Here is a 21010-nt window from a genome sequence, read left to right on the forward strand (position 1 = left end):
CCCAGTATATATTTATTTAGAGGTTTTATCTTTAGAACTATAGTGTAAACTCCTTGAAGGCAGAAACTATGCCACATTCATTGTATAACCCTGACTCACAAAAGTGCACACAGTAACTTTTAGATGGCAAAGCTTGTGACAGATTGAAGTGATTGAAAGAATAACTCAATACAAGATAAAAGTATTTATGAAACAGTTTTGACTGGACTTATTAAGAGAAGGTTATCCATTTAACTCATATGTATCACACACAGTAAACACCAAATAATACCATTTTATTAAGATGTTTTATATATATGCATGTATATATATATATAATACACATCTATATGTATATATATTAATAAGAGTTGATTTCCATACTTGACCTACACAGAAATTGGCACAAAGAGAATTTGCCCTCATCCCATGTGAAGAAAACATACCTTAAGTTCTCCAGTTGAAAACAAGGGAGGAATGACTGCCCTCTTGAGAAACTGCAGAGGTGTAGGTCAGCATACTTCTGGTGACCCTAGAGAGATGAGGGAGTGAAGAAAATGTGATTGTGGTGTTTGTTACAATGCCAAGAGGCATTAGGGTGTAGTGGTTAAGAGCATGAATTTTGACACCAAGCTATCATGACTTGAATTCTAGTCCTACCACTTTAGAGATGTGCAGTCTTGGGTAAGTTATTTAATTACTGTATGCCTCAGTTTCTTCCCTTGGAAAATAAGCACAATAATGGCACCTACTTCTTAGGAATTTTATAACATTTGAATATTTTAGTGTATGTAAAATACACAGAGTCATCATAAGTAGTACCTAAGAGAGTAACTCTTTGGTAACTGTTAGTCAGCATTACTACGTCTAAAGCTTTACCTAATCTGGTTTCTGTTCCTTCATCTTTGCCACTTGTGACCCCAACAACAGCCTCCCAGTGCATCTCTTCATCATGTATTTCTGCTCTTGGGAAGGCTGCCAGAGCCTTGGGAGTTTAAGGTCTCACCATATAGCACTCGTTCCATAGATGTTGGTGAGCTAACCTGGGAACTTAATGGCTATTATTTTCATGAAAAAGGAACGCGTGTTCCAAAGTATTGCTATAAAACTTCACTTTTTAAATGTAACTATTTCATTAGGATTAAAGTGATGTGTAGGGGGGTAAAGGAGAGAGGCATGTAACTACAGACTCCAAGTACGGTGTGGTTGAGAGATTAATCTGTTTCTCTCCAGAGATGAAGAGGAATTTAAGCAAAAGGGAAACAATAACAAAAAAAAAACAATATTCAAAATGCTCTAAAATGTTTTCACAAACCCCATTACTTCCATTAAATAACTTCTTAAGTAATTTGAATTTCATAAGAAATTATTGTGGAAGTTGTTTGTAGGAAGTAAGTTAGGCTGATTTTACTCTAGGTACAAACCATTTAAGAGCATTATTTCAAAAAAGAAAAGAATTCTGTTTTCTTTTCCTTTTTTTTTCCAAAAGACAAAAGTGAAAAAAGCTGTCAATTCTACCACACTATGTATAAAAGAATCTGTTACACAAAATTAAAGTCATTACTGATTTTTGACAGATTTATGGATATAAAATTCATTTTCATCTTATGCACAATAATTCTGTAACACTCTGAATCCCAGTTACTATAATGGTAGGACATCCAGTGAGGAGTAATTATAAAAGAGCAAATAGTAATTTTATCATTTGGGACTTCATGTGCTCCTCCTTATTTTCCGTCAAACTTTGGTTAAAGATATTCAATGACTTTCAAACAAGTTTGTCCCATTTCTAATTTTAAATCTTGGTGTTCTGACAATGTTGCAATCTGGTTGCACTTATTGGATTATCTGAGATGTGATGGATATATTATTCAGCACAAACACACAAAAAATCATATTTTCTTGGTACCACACTGTTTTAATACAACCATAATAAGGGATTTGCATTTATTTTAGTTAAAAATATTTAAGTTGGACCTCAAATAATTGCAGTTTAAGTTGTTATTTTCTGAGCTATTTTAAAGTAAGTCAGTGTATTGAAATGAAAAATCAAATGTCTTTTGGTAAAAAATACACAAGCAGATTCATTTCACTATTAATTTTCATTAATACTTTCATTATGGCATTTTCTTATTTCTATGAATTTTAAGTAATTTTCCCTCATTATCAACAGGAAATATCAAATAAATAAATAAATAAATAAATAAATAAATAAATAAATAAGGTTTCTTTCTGTGTAAATACCCATAACTGAGATAATATAGTTTGGGAATTTTTACCTTAGAGTTCATAGCTATTATTAAAGTTGTCACTCTCAGCTTGAAAGTGTCCAGCATTAACTTTGAAGCAGAAACATTTGTTTCATGTAGATTTGTATATTGTGAAATGAAATATATAACCTCTAAACCAAAGGTTAAATCTTTAGCAAACAATATAATACAATGAAAATGTAATTTTAATTAGTAATTATTCAACATAACTGTTTACTAAAAACATCAGAGCATCAGAGGAAGGCAAGACACATTTATCAAGTATGCAATGATTTTAGAAATTTTGGATATGTCAGTTAATGAAATCATCAAATCCTGAGAAGTAGGGATCATACCTGTTTTATAGAGAAAAGAGAAAGAGAAGGGAAAAAGCTGAGACTGTTAATAAGGATAAGAACTATTCAGTCTCACCAGGCAGCTGGCAGAGTTAGGAGTGCACACAAGACTGCCCTGATGTGGATCCAAAAGTCATACTTTTTCGTTTCATTTTTAAGTTTTGTTTACAGCACGCTGATGCAGTCCCACGTGTGAATTGCCCTTGATCTCGCTCAGGGCAGTATAAGACTTACCAAGATGAGACTAGTAATACCAACCACATTAAAGATACCTAGAGGAAGAATTCCATAAATTCTAACATAAAGGCAGGTATTTATTGGGGAAAATATTCTGTTTTTGGCTTCTACTGTTAGTCTTTAAATCAGTTATAAGACTAAAAGTCAATAGCCTTATCTACCCATAGATTATTTTCCTGTTCACCCTATTCCTTATCTCATTATATGCAGTACCTTTCATTCTTCCTATTTGAATTCCAAATATGAGGGGAAATGAGGTCAAGATGATAGAGAACCAAGATAAGGAAAAATCCACTATTGAAAAATATAGTAGTGACGGAAATTTAATTTAATGCTCCTGTGTAGTTTGGAATTGAAAGCTAGGCATCAGTGTTGAAAGATTTGACATAAACTAGCTGGTAAACTACCTCTGTGCCTCTCTAGGTTTCCACCCAAAGTTGAGTCTTTGCTGATCTGACAGATGAATGTTATCTATAGCTCTTTTTGGTTAATAATGATTAAGAAGATGGCATTTGGCTTTAACTCTGTCATCACAGCATCAACATCTGAGATGAAGTTATCACAAAGTAACTATTTAAGATAAGTCATTTAACAATCAAAGAAGTGAGGAAAGAAGAGCATATCGATACACCTCTATTCGTTTCACATGAGAAATAAATGACAACAAAATCATGATAATATTTATACAAGCTATCATTTTAGGTTTGGTGATTTGGGGATTACCATCTTGGGTATTGGGATTACTTGGATTGGGGAAGAAGAGGAGAGAGGAAGGCAAAAAACTGTGTTAGTGCTTTCTGCTGGTTTCACAAACAAGTGGAAAAGAGGCGGAAAGAGCGCAAGATCAGCACCTCCCTGTCACACTCCAAGGAAGAAGCACACACCTGCTTGGCCGAGTCTGACCTCTGCTGACCTTTGTCATTATAGGCTGAATTCACACTACTGGAAAAAGTTTTGGTTTTGACTCCAAGAAATCTGTTAGTTGCAGCTAATCCAAGTACTTTTCAACAAGAACAGTGCATTCTTCTTGTTCACAAAATTACACAGAAGTGCTGGGGGTTTTCACAAATCTTTCAACAGAAGTTTGAATGCCAGTTTTCATCACAAGGTTCATTCAGACAGTATTTTTAAGCAAAATATACTTTAGAATTGATAATATTATAGTGAAATAACATGAACAAAGGAGATAATCTTAAATTTAAAATTTAAAAACTATTGGGTGTGTGTGTGTCAGTTTTCATACCAAACAATTGTCTTCAAGAAGCAGTAAAGCCAAAAAAAAAAAAGAAGCAGTAAAGTTTTCTTTTTAATATAATGAATCAAGATTAAGCACACTTTCTTTGCTTTAATTTAGAATCACATATTTTACTAATACAGTATCAAATACATATAAAAAGACTGATGTCATTTAAAATTTGTATTCTTCTTAGAAGCCTTCAAAAGAATATATGAAACCCTCTTTTATATCAGGTTTATGTACTTTGAAAAACGAAAAAGTTTTATTTTAAAATTATCAACCATAGGCTTAATTTTTATTCTAGATAAATTTTTAGAATAAATTATTAATGGCTTACTACCTTTGAGAAATTAAGTCAATGATTGGTAAGAGTATGGTTCACAAAAGCTGATAGGTCAAAGAGTCCTATGAAAGGTAGGGTTAGTTTTGGTCACAATGTTGTGTTTATTATATGTCAGGTATTTTCCTTAGTACTTTAGATATACTTACTCATTTAATCCTTAAAACAACTCTATGTATACTTTGTTTCTTCCTCTTCTTCTTCCTCTTCTTCTTCTTCTTCTTCTTCTTCTTCTTCTTCTTCTTCTTCTTCTTCTTCATTTCTTCTTTTTCTTCTTCATCATCTCTACTTTAGAGATGAGGAAAGTTAATCCAGAGAAGGTAAGTAACAAAGGCAAACCCAAATAGCTGATAAGAGCCAGAGTCCAGGTTCAAACCCTGGCACTCTGGGACCTGAGCTTGGTACCCTTAATCTCTGCTGCTTGATTTTGAAACCATTTGATGAAATTCCTCACAAGGTAATAACTTAGATTTGAGTGACCACACGCAGGTACGTTAATCAGTGACTAGAGAAGGATCTTTCATAACATGCCACGAGACTTCTATGGAAACATAGAATTCCCTAGTTTTTCCTGATTTTGTCATGTCTAACCTTCCATCCATGAATTTTGTGAGAAGAGGCCTTATTTATCAAACTTGCAGAGCTCCAAGCATATGCATGATAGCTAACATACAAGAAAATGTTAAATTAAGATTCAAAATAACCTTGACAGAATCAAAATTTTGCCTTTTTAACAAGATCAACATTCAATTTCTGCTTGGAGATTAAAAACAACAATAACAACAAAAATAAGGAACACATAAAACAGAATGAAAAACTGTCTTGGCAGCAGTGGACTTGAAAAAGATCAGAGCGCTTTAGTTGACCACAGATTGCAGCAACCAAACCAAAGATGATGTCAGCTAACAACAGCCACCACCACCAAACCCTTTCTCCAACATGCCAATTACATGTTTTTATGTTGTATTAACAGAAAAAACACTGTTCAAATCGGTTGAGATTTTCTCCATCCATGTATTCAGCACTAGTCAGACAACATCTAGAATACTGAATATAGTTCTAGACATGGTATGGGACAAAGTAGAGAGAATTTAGAATAAGTTAGATGGGATTGTTCAGAATCTTATTGGAGAATCATGCCATAAAAGAGTGGTTGGAAAACTAGAGAAGGGAAGATCTAATTGAGAACAGAATAGGATTTTTTAATATGAGGAGGTATATCATGTGCAGGAAGGAATAGACTTATTTTCTCTAATGTTTCAAAAGGAAAATATAAAATCAATGGATAAGAGATGCAAGAAGACAGATAATATTTAAGTTCAATAATGTAAATGTTTGTCTTGTGAGGAAATGAGCTCTCCATCCCAGAAGGTAAGCAACCAGAGGATGAATAAGTGTCAGCCTATTTTTATGGAGCTCTCTGATTTGAGAAAGAGTTTAAATTAAATGACCACTGAGGTCTGAAGATTCCAATGTTAAGATACTATTAATTAACTTCTTTGCACATTATATCTCTATTTTATTCTGTACCTGAATTTTTACTAAATGTTACTTCAACTTAATTAAGGAAACTAAATATATTTGTGAATTTAGTACCTTTAATCAATAGTAACATCAGTGCTAATATATTATTAGAGAAAAATTAAGTGAAATAATCAGTGTTCAAATAAATTTTGTCTAAAAGTAAAATCTCGTGATAATCTCCAGATTTATTTTCTAAATCGCAACACAGTGGAAACTTAATTTTAGGATACAAATTTAATGAATTGGTATAAAGAAAAGATAATTAATGGGCTTTTAGTGTGCCTTTGTACCTCCAAGGGTTTACAACACATCTTTGAAAACAGATACTACAAGAATCTTCATCTCTCGATACAGTAGGATAATTATAGCTTCAAACAGAAGAATCAAGCTGTGGCCCAACATCACTGTTTTTAAAGTCTACTTTTGAATAGTCTTTGGCATCTCATCTTTTTGAAATTCTTGCTTGATTTTATAAATGAAAGATTTTGCTGAATTGAAACTGCCCACTTGATCTTTGGAATGCCAACTAAGCTAATTATCTTAAATGCAAATGTTTGGCTGAATTTATATCCCAGACCTGACAGGCAACACATGACTTTTTTAACAATTGCTCAGGACTGCAAAAAAACACACAGAGCTTTTCTTCGAATGCAAAAGGTGACTGCTTCATAATGCATTTCTGATTTAGCTTAGTTTCTGCAGTTTGATTCTCCTATATTTTAAATGAGATGGGAAAAAGTAGTGCTTATTTTTTTTTCCTGAAACCAACAGATAGCATTATGTAGCTTAAAAATTCCAAATCTGATTTTAAGAACGTCCTAACAATCTAAAAAATATAACTACCATGAATAATGCCACAGGGGGATGTTTCCACATATATTCAAGCCCAAGGAAGAGTACATGTTTTCTATGGTCCTGAGAAGTGTTTACAGTATTCAAGTTTTATCTTATTTATTAAATCCATAAATTGCTGAATGGTTTGGAGATGTACATAGAATTTTTTCCATAATGAAGAAAATATAGCTCAGGAATTTTAATACCGATCAAGTCACTAAAATATTTTTGTTTTGTTTTGGTTTTAGTACATCTCTAAACTTTGAGGTCGAATTTAACTCAGGATGACATGCTATGAATGTCAAATTACAAAGATCATCACAGTATAGGGTTGGAAAAATCCTTCATTAGCTCTTCTACCTCCTTCCCACTCTCCTCCTCCCTTTTTTGTTTGTCCTCCTCCTTCCCCCTCCTCTTTTTCCTCCTCTTCTATTTCCCCCAGTTCTTTCTCTTTCCCCTTCCTTTTCTAGTTCTTCTTCCATCCCTTTATTCTTCCTCTCTTCCTCTTCCCTTTTTATTTTTTTTATTTTTATTTTTTTAAAGATTTTATTTATTTATTTGAGAGAGAGAATGAGATAGAGAGAGCATGAGAGGGGGGAGGGTCAGAGGGAGAAGCAGACTCCCCGCTGAGCAGGGAGCCCAATGCGGGACTCAATCCAGGGACTCCAGGATCATGACCTGAGCCGAAGGCAGTCGCTTAACCAACTGAGCCACCCAGGCGCCCCCTCCTCCCTTTTTAGTTAAAAAAATGCCTGCTGTAAAATGTTTGAATGCCAAAATATTTTCCTTTTATAGATTTTTTCTCACTACACTCATAAAATATTCTTATGAAGATGTAATGTTAAAAACAGACTCAGATCAAAATTTGTATCTTACTTACTTATGATCCTAGATCATGGCGGATGATGTATTTTTGTGTTTATCATTTAAATCTTTTAAATATGAAAGACTGTGTAATATATAAATTTGAAAACAATTTTAAAGTATTAATTTTAAATGATTTCTAATTTCAACTTCCTTAATTTTAAAGCTAGGTGTTGAACACTGTAACCACATTTTTTTCTATCATGAAAAATATTCCACTAAAATTCTTGTCCTACAGCTCACTCTTTGCTGTTTTCATGTAGGTGTGTATGTATGTGTGTGTACCTCTGTGCATATATTGAACATTTAGTGATTAAAATTTCAGTCTGACAGTTGGAGTTCTAAGCTTATTTGACTATATTTTGATAACCTTTTAAGTCTCCAATGTATTGACCACAGACGTGAGTTGGCAAAAATGGATGAACCCTAATTATCACATGGCATTATTCACTAGACTGTAACAAAATAGAATAAAAAATTGAGGACCACAGCAAGGAGGGAGAAGAGAACCCCATCCAGTTGAAATACTTTAATCAGGACTTATCCAAGTGGAATCTTTCTCAGTTTTCCTTTGGGGTTGTTCCATGGCAGGAAAAGGGGGAAAAAAGCAAAATTTTGTCACTGCAGAGTTAATGTGTGAGGACAGCATATCCTGCCAAAAGGTCACAACACAAATGCCGCCTTGATTCTCATTTTAATGGCCTAGTCAGTTATTCTTTAAGAACATTCCAGTGACTGGTAGAGAAGAAGAATGGGGAGAAGAAACCCAGAGCACACGCAGGAAGAGTTTGTTTCTTTGTTTTTTTGTGCTTTTTTTAAACTAATGATTTGATGCTAAAATTTTCTCAGCCAGGAAAATTTTCAGGCTTTCTTATAACTCCCCACGTTTTCCTTCCATTTTTTGGTAAAGCATACAAAAAGCTGCAAAACCAGCTTGAGACTTCCCCTACTGCTGGAGGATGAATAATGGGACACTGGCCATCAATGTGTCTGCTTTCATCAGTCAGGACAAGGTGCACCTCTTCTGAAGCTGGCCATCCTAACAGGCCTGAGTCTTTCGTCTGCAGACTGACTGACAGGTGGAAATCTATAGAGCTAAACAATCTCAAAGGTTTGTGTAGAGAGTAAGGGGAGTTTTAAAAAAAACTTTTTTTTTAAGAATTTTAAACCTGACACATAGGGGTTTCCAAATAAGGGTTTGACCTTTCCAAATAAAAATATTACCCTGGCCTTCTCTCCAGCCAGTGAATGCTTTGGCAGGAAAGCATGAAATGTGTCTTTCGCATTCACGTATCATTTTTATTGATAGCTATATATCTAGAAAACAGACCCTGCATAAGAATATATGCAATAATTGAGAAGAGATTATTGTGGGGCTTACAATTAAGCAAAAAAAAAAAAAATTATATCCCTCATCTGGCCTTTATGCCAATTATCTCCCACCTTGACTTTGCAACACCAAGCACTTCAATTTTCTCAAAAGGCATTGTGAAATTCTTCTAAAATATTCAAAACAAAATTATGTTTTGTTTTCTTAATTTTAAAAACTAAACAAAATATGGCATCTAGAACCTTTGGGAACTGGTGGCCATGGAAAGGGAGTGGTGGAGCATCAGACGAATTGTGGTGACATCTGGACCTAAGTCTGGCTGCCCATGCTTCAGAACGAGCATAGGACATGTGGGCCCTATGGTTCTTCAGATTACTCTTCTCCGAAAAACGGGGAAAAACAAGTCCTAAGCACCCAAAGAAATCCCTTTAATGATACAATCGTTCTTTTTAAAGTGTAAAAGCAACATTTAACATGAACACGAAATAAAATAGTGATGTTTGCTTGTAATTACAGGTCACTTCTGGTTTTCCTAAAAGACATAAAACACACAGAGCTAGACTGTGGGTGCATAAGGGAAATTGTGTGGAGCTCTTTGTGGGTGGTATCACAACGAAGTTTGAGTTAAATAACAGAGTCTTCTACAGTTGGGCTTCTTCTTTTTTTAAAAGGTAAATATACTTAGAGGAACAGCCCTGCATGATGGCAGAAAAAGTGGTTGCTTATGTGGTAAGATTTGAAAGACCTCTACCGACTTATCCAAAAATATTTCTGCCACCAGCCTGCGGTGTTCCCAGGAAATTTCTCACCATTCCTTTGGGACATTATCTCCAAAATGTCCCTTAAAATGGAAGCGGATTACCTCACAGCTCTGGCGTATTGATTCATTATACCCTATTATCATAGTAGTGAGAATTTATTTGCTCTGCAAGACAGTTGAGGTGAGAGTGTGAAAACTGGGTTCGGCAACAAAGAAAACTAGGAGGAGCAAGACACACTTTGTAGAAGAGCCCCGGGGACAGGGAGTACCCTGCTCAGGGAATGCTGAGAGGGAGGAGGGAACAAGGCAGGGAAAGATGGTAGGCGACGTCATTGTCTCCCCGCAGACTCCTATTTCCAGCTCTACATTCCCAAACTACACAATGATTTCTTCCTCTTTACAACCTCCAAAGCCCTTTGTATTTTACCACCCACATGAGAGGCATCCTATACTTCCTTGTCTTGATGGTGACCCGTCTGTTTGTCCTCCGGCCACTTTTAATTCTCCATGCTCTGTCCTTCAAATCTCAGTAATTCTCGAGGCCTTGTACTATGTAAGTGCTATACTGATACTTATTAAATAAACAAATAAAACCAGTACATTGGAGATGGTTGCCCTGGGATTCTAGCAAATGTGGGATCTGATTTGCTCATTTCACACAATCCAGGCAAGGGTTTGCAAAGATTGGTGATCCAATTGCTTACCTGCCTAGTTACCACGGCAACTTCTGTGCACTCACAGGATACCATTACTTTGTCCACTTATAGGGTTTTTGTTTGTTTTGTTTTACATCTCTGTCTCTCTGATTAAACTTTGTATTATGAGATGAATAAGACCAAAATGTATTCATTGTTTTAGTATCTTCTATATCATTTTTAACATCTGTTTTCCCTTTCTCTGCATCTCACCAGATGCCCCCTGCCCCACCTCACTGTCTCTGACCATACTTGACACATAATATCAAAGAAGCCTGAGAAGGAATAAAAAGAGAGAAAAGGGAAGGGAGGGAGGAAAGGAATGAGGGAAGCAATAAGAAATATTCTTACAACCATGTTATTTTTTTCTTCCAAGGGAAGCTATGACTAAATCATATGCACATGCTGACAGCATTTCAGTTGCATGGCCATTTCTGAGGAAGGGTTTACCTACTTGAGTCGTTGTGCTGAGTTTGACAGGTTGGGGGTGGGGAGTGGCCGAGGGACAGTTTTAGGGTCATGCCAGAAGTTTTATGTCTCTCTCATCTCATTACTACTCTTCCAGAATGGAATTCTTTATATGATTGTATCATGCTAACTAGTTCTCCTATTTTGTAGGTTGAACAGGCTAGGATGTGAATATACCCTTCTCCTAGGGTGTTCTACAAAAGATTACTGAGAAATTGGACCTACATTTTGCAAAGGTCTTAATTCATACCTCTCAGATAACGTTACACCACTTCGGATTCTGCTTGTAGATACAGAAGTTGAAAAGTGTGTCTAGTCTTCGGAGATGCTGTTGAGAAACTGTTTACTTTGTCAAGGTCTGTGATTGCATGGGTCATTACCCATGCATGCAGCTATTGAACAAAAACTGCCCACACAGCAGCTTTCCTAAACAGGTCTCTGGAATAGCCCCATTGTCCTTTGGTCTTTTACCGCAGTGCTGTTTCACTTGCTTTTTACTGCATGGCCTGGAAGCCCATGTTTTGACTATGGAGGACATCAAGCTCCTGTACACTGGGTCACTTTTGTCAAAATCATTTTTGCTCAGCCTACAAAAGCACACATGATCTAGGTATTAGGTAAAGTCTTTGTGGTATTAATTTTTCTATTCTTTAGTACATGGATCTAAACATGATCAGCATTCATAAATAATGAATGAGTATACTTGTAACTCTAAGTAAACCCAAGCCTATAGACCTTTTTTTCCCCAGCAGTGTCATAGTAGAAATTTACAAGCATGGACTTTCTAGTTACATTTGGAAAAGACTCCCAAAGAAGGAACTGATAGTTCACATATTAGTACCAGTAGTTTCTCAGTACAAGATGTGTAAGAGAGGATTCAGAGTCCAGAACAATTTTAGAATCATGAGGTGAACTGATGGTTTTTAATTTTGGTGAAAGGTGTGCTACAGCTTTGAGGGGCTCATGGGAGCCATTGAGAGATATCACATGGGGGTGAGAATAGATACAGGACACATTTTTCAGCATGGTCCTTGGCTCTAGATGGTTTTGGAGAAGCACAATGTTCTCATTTACAAAACCTGTGTTGTATAGACCCTATGTCCCAAGAAAACTGAGAAGAATAAAATTATAACTGCAAAACAAACAAACAAAAATTAAATTCCTCAGGAAAAGAGGTTTAACTCTGGTACACTTTTTCAAACATGCTTCTGAAAATTTACAGGATTTACTCAAGTGTAGAAAGAATGCTCTCCACTTGGCAACTAGTATTTATGTGATGACTCAGCAGTTTTCAGTTCCAGTAAAGCCAACACTCTATAGACTTTAGTAATGCTTGTGTTTATAATGTATAAGAAAGAAGAAAAATAAGTAAAATAAATTTAAAAAGTATGGTACAACTATAAAGGATTGAAAAGACTTTCTATCATTCCCAGGAGGATGAAAACTCTGGAGTTGGATGCAGTAGAATTCTGTGGTAGGAATTAGGCTTCTCAGAAACTCCACTGACATTTCAGTTTTTAGTAAAGAACTGAGTGAAGTTGTTTTCTTTTTTTCCAACATGTAAAACTATGGTCACTCCCTCCTTCTCAATTAGTTGTCCAACAAATGAAGTAAAGGTCTATTAAAAACATGATTAAAGAAGGCAATCTGATTTTGTGTTTAGCCACAAAGGACAATGGTTATCACAAGAACAAAGTGCCCTGAAGTTTCATATGGCCTCCTTTGGACAAAAAAAGGATTGTGAGATACACAGAAGAGCCACAAATCAGCAATCATCCAGCCCTATAAACAAAGATTCTAGGTAGTCTCCTCAGTAGCAAATTTGGTAAAGAGCCCATTGAAGGTTTCTGATGTATCACTAAGAGTAAGTCAAGATTCTTGGAGAGTTCTCACAATATACTTGGAAAAAAATAGATCATTGATTTTTGTAAAAGACTTTGGAATATGTATTGTTGCTTCTGAAGATATTTACAAGAAAGCAGTCTTATTTTCTCTCATGGAAGTCATTCATTCTCAACCTACAGAAACCAATTTTTCAGCATGTGATTCAAAAGCTCAAAATAATTTCATAACATGAACACACCATGCACACATAACTCCAGAGAGATGCACAAAAGGAAGAAAGGAAAGAAGCATTACACAAGCAAGATACTATCTAAATAGACTCTTTGTGAATAAATTATTAGTACTTACTAGTATAAAAGTATGACAAGAAAACCTGAGAGAGAAAAATGAAAATATTCAATCTATTGAAAAAGTTCAGTCAGGTGATAAGATTAGAAAAAAAAAAAACTCTTCTATATCAGCAATATCTAGGTAAATATGTAATAGAAGGTTATCATTTATGCAGAGGCAACAAAAATATAAAACATTTAAGATTGGGATGCCTGGGTGGCACAGTCGGTTGAGTGACTGACTCGGTTTTGGCTCATGTCATGACCTCAGGGACCTGTGATCAAGCCCCACGTCTGGCTCCCTGCTCAGCACAGAGTCTGTTTGAGATTCTCCCTCCCTCTCCCTCTGCCCCTCTTGCTTGTACTCTCTCTTTCTCTCTAAATAAATAAATAAATCTTAAAACAAAAACAGACACTTAAGATTACTCTTGACCCAGGGCACCTGGGTGAGGCAGATGGTTAAGCTTCTGCCTCTTGGTTTCACTTCAGGTCTCCATCTCAGGGTGGTGAGATTGAGTCCACGTCAAACTTCATGTTCAGTGCAGAGTCTCCTTGGGATTCTCTCTTTTCTCCCTCTGTCCCTTCCATTCATGTTCTCTCTCTCCATTTCTCTCTAAAATAAATACATAAATATTAAAAATAAAAAAAGTTTACTCTTGACCCAAACTAAAATACATAAAAGTATCACCTTTTGCTGATAAGCTCTTAAATATATTTTTATATTTATTGACAAGAAGACTAGTCAATATAAACATGTCAATTCTTTGCAAGGTAATTTATTGGCTTCATGAAATTTAAATTCAAATTCAAGAAGGGAGGGCAGATATTGAACAACTAAGAATTTTTTGAAAAAGAAAAGTAATTATTGGGCCTTGTTCTTACCAGATATCAAAGTATAGTATAACCCATGATACTCAAAACAATACATTTTTGGCAGAAGAACTAATGGCCAAATAAAATAAACATAATAAATATAGCAGGAAATCGCCTATCACAGATACTACTTTAATATATAATAAAGGTGAAGTCATAAATTGGTGGGGAAAAAAAGAATTATTTATTAAGTGGTACTGGGAAAATGATTCTTATATGGAAGGAAAACAGAGCCTTACTTTATAATTTATATTTTAAAATTTGTGTGGACTTGCAATTATAATACAAAGCTATTAAAATTATCAGACTGTGGTTTAGACTATCATTTTTTAAACAAAATAAATGAAAAGAATAATAAAGAATGAATTACCAAAAACATTCTGGATTCGGGATACCAAGAAACATGATTAAATAAAAGTTAAAGAAAAAAATTTCAGAAAAATTTCCAGTAAATATAACAAAAACATAACCAATAGGAAAAATATATATAAATTCAAATCAGGATGGGGAATAAATAGCCTGAGAAATTGATTTGAAATTACCTCAAGTTTGTCTAAGATATATCATGGACCAGCTGTGAAGGTTCATATCCCATCCAAGAAGTAGACTTAAAACAAATCCTGACTGTTTGGACAAGGAATTCATAAAGAAGGCTGATTCTATGCCTTGGTCAATAGTGAGTGAAGGTCTGAAGTTTCAGAAGTATGCACATTTCCTCCAAACATCTATCGGTGGAACAATTTATTGATATATTTTGCAGTGTACTTGCTACTATGGGGGACCCCAGAGAATGAAAGCATAATTATCATCTTTCCATATCCTCCTGGAAAAATCAACCTTTATGTTCTAGAAATCTGCCTTCCTGTTTTGGTCAAAAGCCTAGGTTTAGAGTGGTGAGAGAGATGGCTTTCCAAGAGATGAGGGCTCCCACATGAGAAAGAAAAGGGGATCATCTGTGCTTCACAAGAAGTAGAAAATGTGTCCTGTTCATATCAGCTCCTAGGAGTAGGAAGATTCCTTATTTTTTTCTAGTATGCATAGAGCAGCCAGAAAAACATTGGCATGATGTTCTGCCACCTGCTGAAACACCTTTTATCCCAATTGCAACTTCATAAGACTCCTATCTACCCAGTCTAATTTTCCCAGAATCAGAGACCAGGATGCTACTAAATTTGCATTAAAGAAAATGTCTGAGAAAAAGGAAATAAGGAGGAGGGGGGTCTGCTAAAGCTGGGAGCCTTATCAGACTCCAGTGTAAGTCCGAGGAAAGGAAAGAAGAAATTTGGGTGGAATGATCCTGGTTGCCTAACAGTCTAAGAAAGGCTCAGTAAAGTCTTCTGGGGGTCCTTGAGCCAAAATTGACTTCCCTTTCCCTGCTGTACCCAAAATCAGGTCATTTGCACCACAGAAGCCTGGCCTCTGAAAATGGGGTGAATGATGAATTTAAAAGCTCAACAGCTGGGGCGCAGGTCAATTGCCTCCTTTTGCTGGCAGGTGTACAGGCCCATTCTCATGCTGCTACCCCTTCCAAGACGACATGGCAATTAACATCTTCCTCAGACTTCCACAGCACCCATGATTAGAGCCAATTCCTCTTTTGAAGCATACAGATACGTCTGGTAGTACATTTCTTCTCCCAGGTAGAAATATTTAAAGAGTCCCTTTTTCTCCTATCAGGCTGTGAGATATTTGAGGAGAAGGTCTATGTGTTTTCATTATCATAGCCTGAGGCCATGCACAGTGACTGGCACATAGTGGAGACTGTCACTCAGTCACTGATTTGGTGAAATGATCTCTTGTATTGTCTTGCTACCAGTTGAATGTATACATTCTTCATGTTGATAGGAGGTCTTGTAACCCCAACCTGACTATACACTCCTTGAAGACAGCAGAAAAGAGTTTATGTATTAACTTTTTGATTTTGAAATAATTTCAAATTTACAGAAGTTGAACTAGGATAAGGAATTCCAGAGTACCCTTTACCCTTATGGATTGTTAGCCTTTTGTCACATTTGCTATGTCATTTTTTTTTTCTGTCTCTCATATCTATATATTATATCTATATCTGTGTGTCTATATACACATATACAGACAGAGATCATTATTATATATAGACAGAGATAATTATATACAGAGAGATAGAATCATCATCATCATCATTATTTGAGCCATTTAAGAGAAAGTTACAAATTTCCTGTCCCTTTATCCCTAACTGCATTCACTTTTATTTATTTATTTATTTTTAAAGATTTTATTTATTTATTTGACAGAGAGAGACACAGCAAGAGAGGGAACACAAGCAGGGGGAGTGGGAGAGGGAGAAGCAGGCCCCCTGCCGAGCAGAGAGCACGATCCCCAGAAGCCTGGGATCATGACCTGAGCCGAAGGCAGACGCTTAATGACTGAGCCACCCAGGCGCCCCTCTGCATTCACTTTTATAACCATTAGTAGAGTTCCAAAATCAGGAAATTTAACATTGATACACTAATTATATATTAAGTATAATTCAAATTTCACCAGTTGTCCCAGTAATGATTCTTATAGCAATCATTTTTTCCTGATTTTGGATCCAGTCCAGGATCACATATTGTGTTTAGTTTTCATTTTTTGATCTCCTTTAACATGGAGGGATTCTTCATTCTTTACAGAGTATTATAATTTTTTCAATATTTCACGACACTGTATACAGTGTTACAGCAGGTGCATAATAAACATTAAATATATGTTTGTGTATGCAACTCTGAGTCATGGAGACATATATGGGCCATGACAAAATTATTTTCTTTCTTTGTAGTAAAATAAAGAATTCAATGGTTTCTTCAATTTTATAACCAATAGTCCTACATGACCTTTTCAAAATATGACTGTGGCAATTCAAGTGCATTGCATTCTCATTCTACAGAGAACATCTTTAGGGAAACTCAAATGATTTTAAAAGATGATGTTATTAGCCTGTTCTAACCTCTCCAATTGACTAAAAATCAATATTCATGCACATAGAGACTTTCACCTGAGACAAATTTAATAGAAAATGCACAAACTGAACAATATAAGAATGTTTGTGGAACATTCATTCAGAACTGACATGGTGATAACATACCTCTACATATTACATAACTTCCATTTAGTAAAGTGTATTTTTTTAAAGATTTATTTATTTATTTGACAGAGAGAGAGACACACAGAGGAGAGAGACACACAGAGAGAGAGGGAACATAGCAGGGGGAGTGGGAAAGGGAGAAACAGGCTTCCCGCCAGGCAGGGAGCCTGATGCAGGGCTCGATCCCAGGACCCTGAGATCATGACCTGAGCCGAAGGCAGATGCTTAGCGACTAAACTACCCAGGCACCCAGCAAATTTTATTTTCTATTATCCATGAAAATAAGCACATCCCAAGGTATAAAATTAACTAAGCATTTAACCAAGATGCACAGGAAATAGGACATATAGTGAAACACCATGAGGTAGGTTTCTGATGATAAGTGGACTTGGGTAAAGAAGTTAGCATTGTACTGAAGGTTCTAACCAGTAATCAAGAAAAAGAAATAAAAGCCATCTTTCCCCGAGGTGGGAAAGAAAGAAGTAAGCTATCTCATTTGCAGATGACATGGTTTTATACAGAGAAACTCTTAATAAGGGACTTGTATCCAGAATATATAAAGAATTCTCACTGATAAAAATACAATTAAAAATGGGAAAAGGATCTGAATAGACATTTTTCCAAGAAATTTATACAAATGGTCAATAAGCACATGAAAAGATGCCCAACATTGCTAATCATTAGGGAAATGCAATTCAAAACCACAACAAGATACCACTTCACATGCAGCAGGATGGCAATAATCAAAAAAAAAAAAAAAAGAAAAAAGATAAAGAAAGGATGTGGAGAAATTGTAACTCACACTACAGTAGCAGTGAGAATGTAAATCAGTGCACCTCTTTGGAAAAATAATATGGCATTTCCACAAAAGACTAAACACAGAGTAACCGTTATTAATCCAGCAATCTGCTTCCAGGCATATATCCAGAGAAATGAAAAACCTATGTTCACACAAATGCTTGTACACAAATATTCATGGCAGCATTACTCACAATAGCCAAAATTAGAAACCTCAATGTCTATCAAATTATGAATGGATAAATAAAATATGATATATTAACACAATGGAATATTATTTGGCAATAAAAAGTAAATAAGTACTGCTACAGTATGGATGAACCTTGAAGACATGCTAAGTGAAAGAAGTCAGTCACCAAGTACCACATATTGTATGATTCTATTTATATGAAATTTCCAGCATAGGCACAGAAAGTACAGAAGTAGACCAGTGGTTGACGTGGCCTGGTGAGTCAATGGAAGGGGTTGGTGGGGAATGGCTAAGGGGTTTGGAGTTCCTATTTGGAATAATGAAAATGTTCTAAAATTGATTGTTGTGATAGATGCAACAACTCTGTGAATATACTAGAAGATATTGAATTATACATTTTAAGTGGATTGATTGTATGATATGTGAATTATATCTAAATAAAGCTGAGAGAAAAAGAGGCAACCAAAGGAGAACTCTGCAAGGTGGTAAGGAAGTGTACTATAAATGAGCCGAAGATGGCTCCTAGGTTGTTTGTTTCTTCACTGCAGGCTAAGACTTGTTAGCTCAAAAGTCGGCTAGTGCCAAACTCAAGTTCTTACACATCCAATTATTTTAAAAATAGGTCAAGCAAACAATTTTTAGCCATTTAGAGCCTGCCTACTTTTCATGCCCCACAAAGCCTCACCCAACAGCAGTTACCTACTGATAAGATAGGGCCTTATGGTTGTAAGGCTCCAAGTCACTGCTGCTCTTTGGAGACTCCCATTGTACTGCTGAGTGACATCACGCAAACATATAAGCTCCCTCTTCAATGCCCCTGCTACCCTGGAAGTTCCCTTGCCCTTCTCCTCTTCTAGATGGTGGCTTGCTCACCATAGGCTGCTAGGGACTTCCCCTCTCATGCAACACTATCCAAGCACCACCCAATAAAGCTTCTTGTGTGTTACTGACTCTCCTGCCATACCTTTTCCCTTGATCAGGCCCTGGATCCCTTGAATCCCCTACAGAAGATAAGCTGGTCTGAGATCCCAGGACTAGGAGAAGAGCATGGTAATGCTCTGCCCTACAGAAGATGTCTACCCAGACCCTGCATTTTCCAACGCTCAACCTGTCAAAAGAAGACAGCCCAGGTAGGTTCATTTTTCTGCCAGGTAGAGCACAAATCTGTCTGACAACATCAGGTGAGCCTGACATGCCCAGCAAAGGGGGATGGATTAGAAGCCCTGTCAGTAATAAGCAGACAGGAGCAGCACTTATCTTCCTTGCCATTCCTGAAACTTCCCCATTCTGTCAAGAAATACTGTGAGATGACAAGCAAAATTGTTAAAGTGCCCACAATTTACTTGAAGTGGTAAAATGTTGATACCAGGGGCACCTGGGTGGCTCAGTCGGTTAAGCATCTGCCTTCGGCTCAGGTCATGATCCCAGAGTCCTGGGACTGAGCCCCACATTGGACACCCTGCTCAGCAGGGAGTCTGCTTCTCTCTCTGCCCTTCCCCCTGCTCATGCACTCTCTCTCTCTTTCTCTTTCCCTCTCAAATAAATAAATAAAATCTTTTTAAAAAATGTTGATACCAATAAATGTTCTAAGTCACATGCATATATTGTCATACCCAGAGCAATCACTGCAAAAACTATACAAAGAGATACATTCAAAAACACTCCATGTAAATCAAGATGGATTCTTTGGGTTGAAGTAATCTACGAAAACACAAGAAAAGAGAAACAGAAAAATGAAAACCTAAAGAAAATGTAAAACAAATAATAGAACACTTAAGCCCTAACATAAGAATAATTACATTAAATGTAAATATTTCAAATATACCAATCATAGGACTGAGATCAGTAGAATGGGTACATGATATGACCCATCTATATGCTGTACAAATTCAATGACAAAACTATGTGGAAATTAAAAGGATGAAAAAACACTGATGGAAATACTGATTTAAAAAAAGCATGTATGGCTATATTAATATCTGATAAAGTAGATTTCAGAGCAAAGAAAAGTACTAGAGACAATGAGGTATATTGCATAACAATAAAAGGATTAACGCATTAGAAAGATATAGTGATGCTAAATGTATATGCACAAAACAACATCCTCTCAAAATACGTGAGGGAAAACTGACAGAGCTGAAAGGAGAAATAGATGAACCCACAATTATAGTTGGAGACTTCAATGTCCCCTCTCAGCAACTGATAGAACTAATAGACAGAAAACAAGGATGTAAAAGTTCTGTACAAAATACTCATCTAATAGGATCTAATGGATATGTAGAGAACATACCACCTAACAATACCAGAAAACACTCAGTGCCCATGGGTCATTCATCAAGACAGACCATATCCTGAGCCACAGAACAAAACTCAACACACTTAAAATAATTGAAATAATACAGAGTATGTTCTCTGACCATAACAGAATCAAACTAGAAATCAATAACAGAAAGACAACAGGAAAATCTCTAAACACATGGTATACCCCTACCAATCCATGGGTCAGAAAAAGCTTAAAATTATGCAGAATGAAAATGAAAACACAGAATATCAACATATGTTGTCCGCCACTAAGCTGGGCCGAGAGGGAAATTTATAGCAATAAATGCTTACATTAGGAAATGAGGGGAGATTTAAAATGAATAATCTAAATTGCTATCTCAAGAAACTAGAAAAAGAAGAGCAAAATAAACCCAAAGCAATCAGAAGAAGGAAATAATAAAGATAGGGGAATATATCATTGAAATCGAAATAAGGAATTATAGAGTTCAATTTAAAAAAAAACTGTTCTTTGAGAAAAATCAGTAAAATTGATAAACTTCTAGCAAGACTGGTAAAAGTAAGGAGAGAAGACACAAATCATTATCATAAGAAATTAAATACAGGGGGGCGCCTGGGTGGCTCAGTCGTTAAGCGTCTGCCTTCGGCTCAGGTCATGATCCCGGGGTCCTGGGATCGAGTCCCACATCGGGCTCCCTGCTCAGTGGGAAGCCTGCTTCTCC

The 21010-nt window shown here is 36.0% G+C and overlaps 1 long non-coding RNA gene across 1 annotated transcript in view; it reads right to left on the minus strand.

The window, feature by feature from the left end:
- Window positions 1–323: 323 nt before the first annotated feature.
- The window catches only part of LOC145723047 (uncharacterized), a 179328-nt gene continuing 158641 nt past the window's right edge, over window positions 324–21010 (minus strand). Inside the window, exon 3 of the long non-coding RNA XR_014147776.1 lies at window positions 324–511. This is a non-coding gene — a long non-coding RNA (uncharacterized LOC145723047). The remainder of the gene's footprint in view (window positions 512–21010) is intronic.

Source organism: Leptonychotes weddellii, chromosome 8, assembly GCF_054177405.1.
Source record: "Leptonychotes weddellii isolate Sample4059 chromosome 8, ASM5417740v2, whole genome shotgun sequence".
Classification (NCBI taxonomy): domain Eukaryota; kingdom Metazoa; phylum Chordata; class Mammalia; order Carnivora; family Phocidae; genus Leptonychotes; species Leptonychotes weddellii.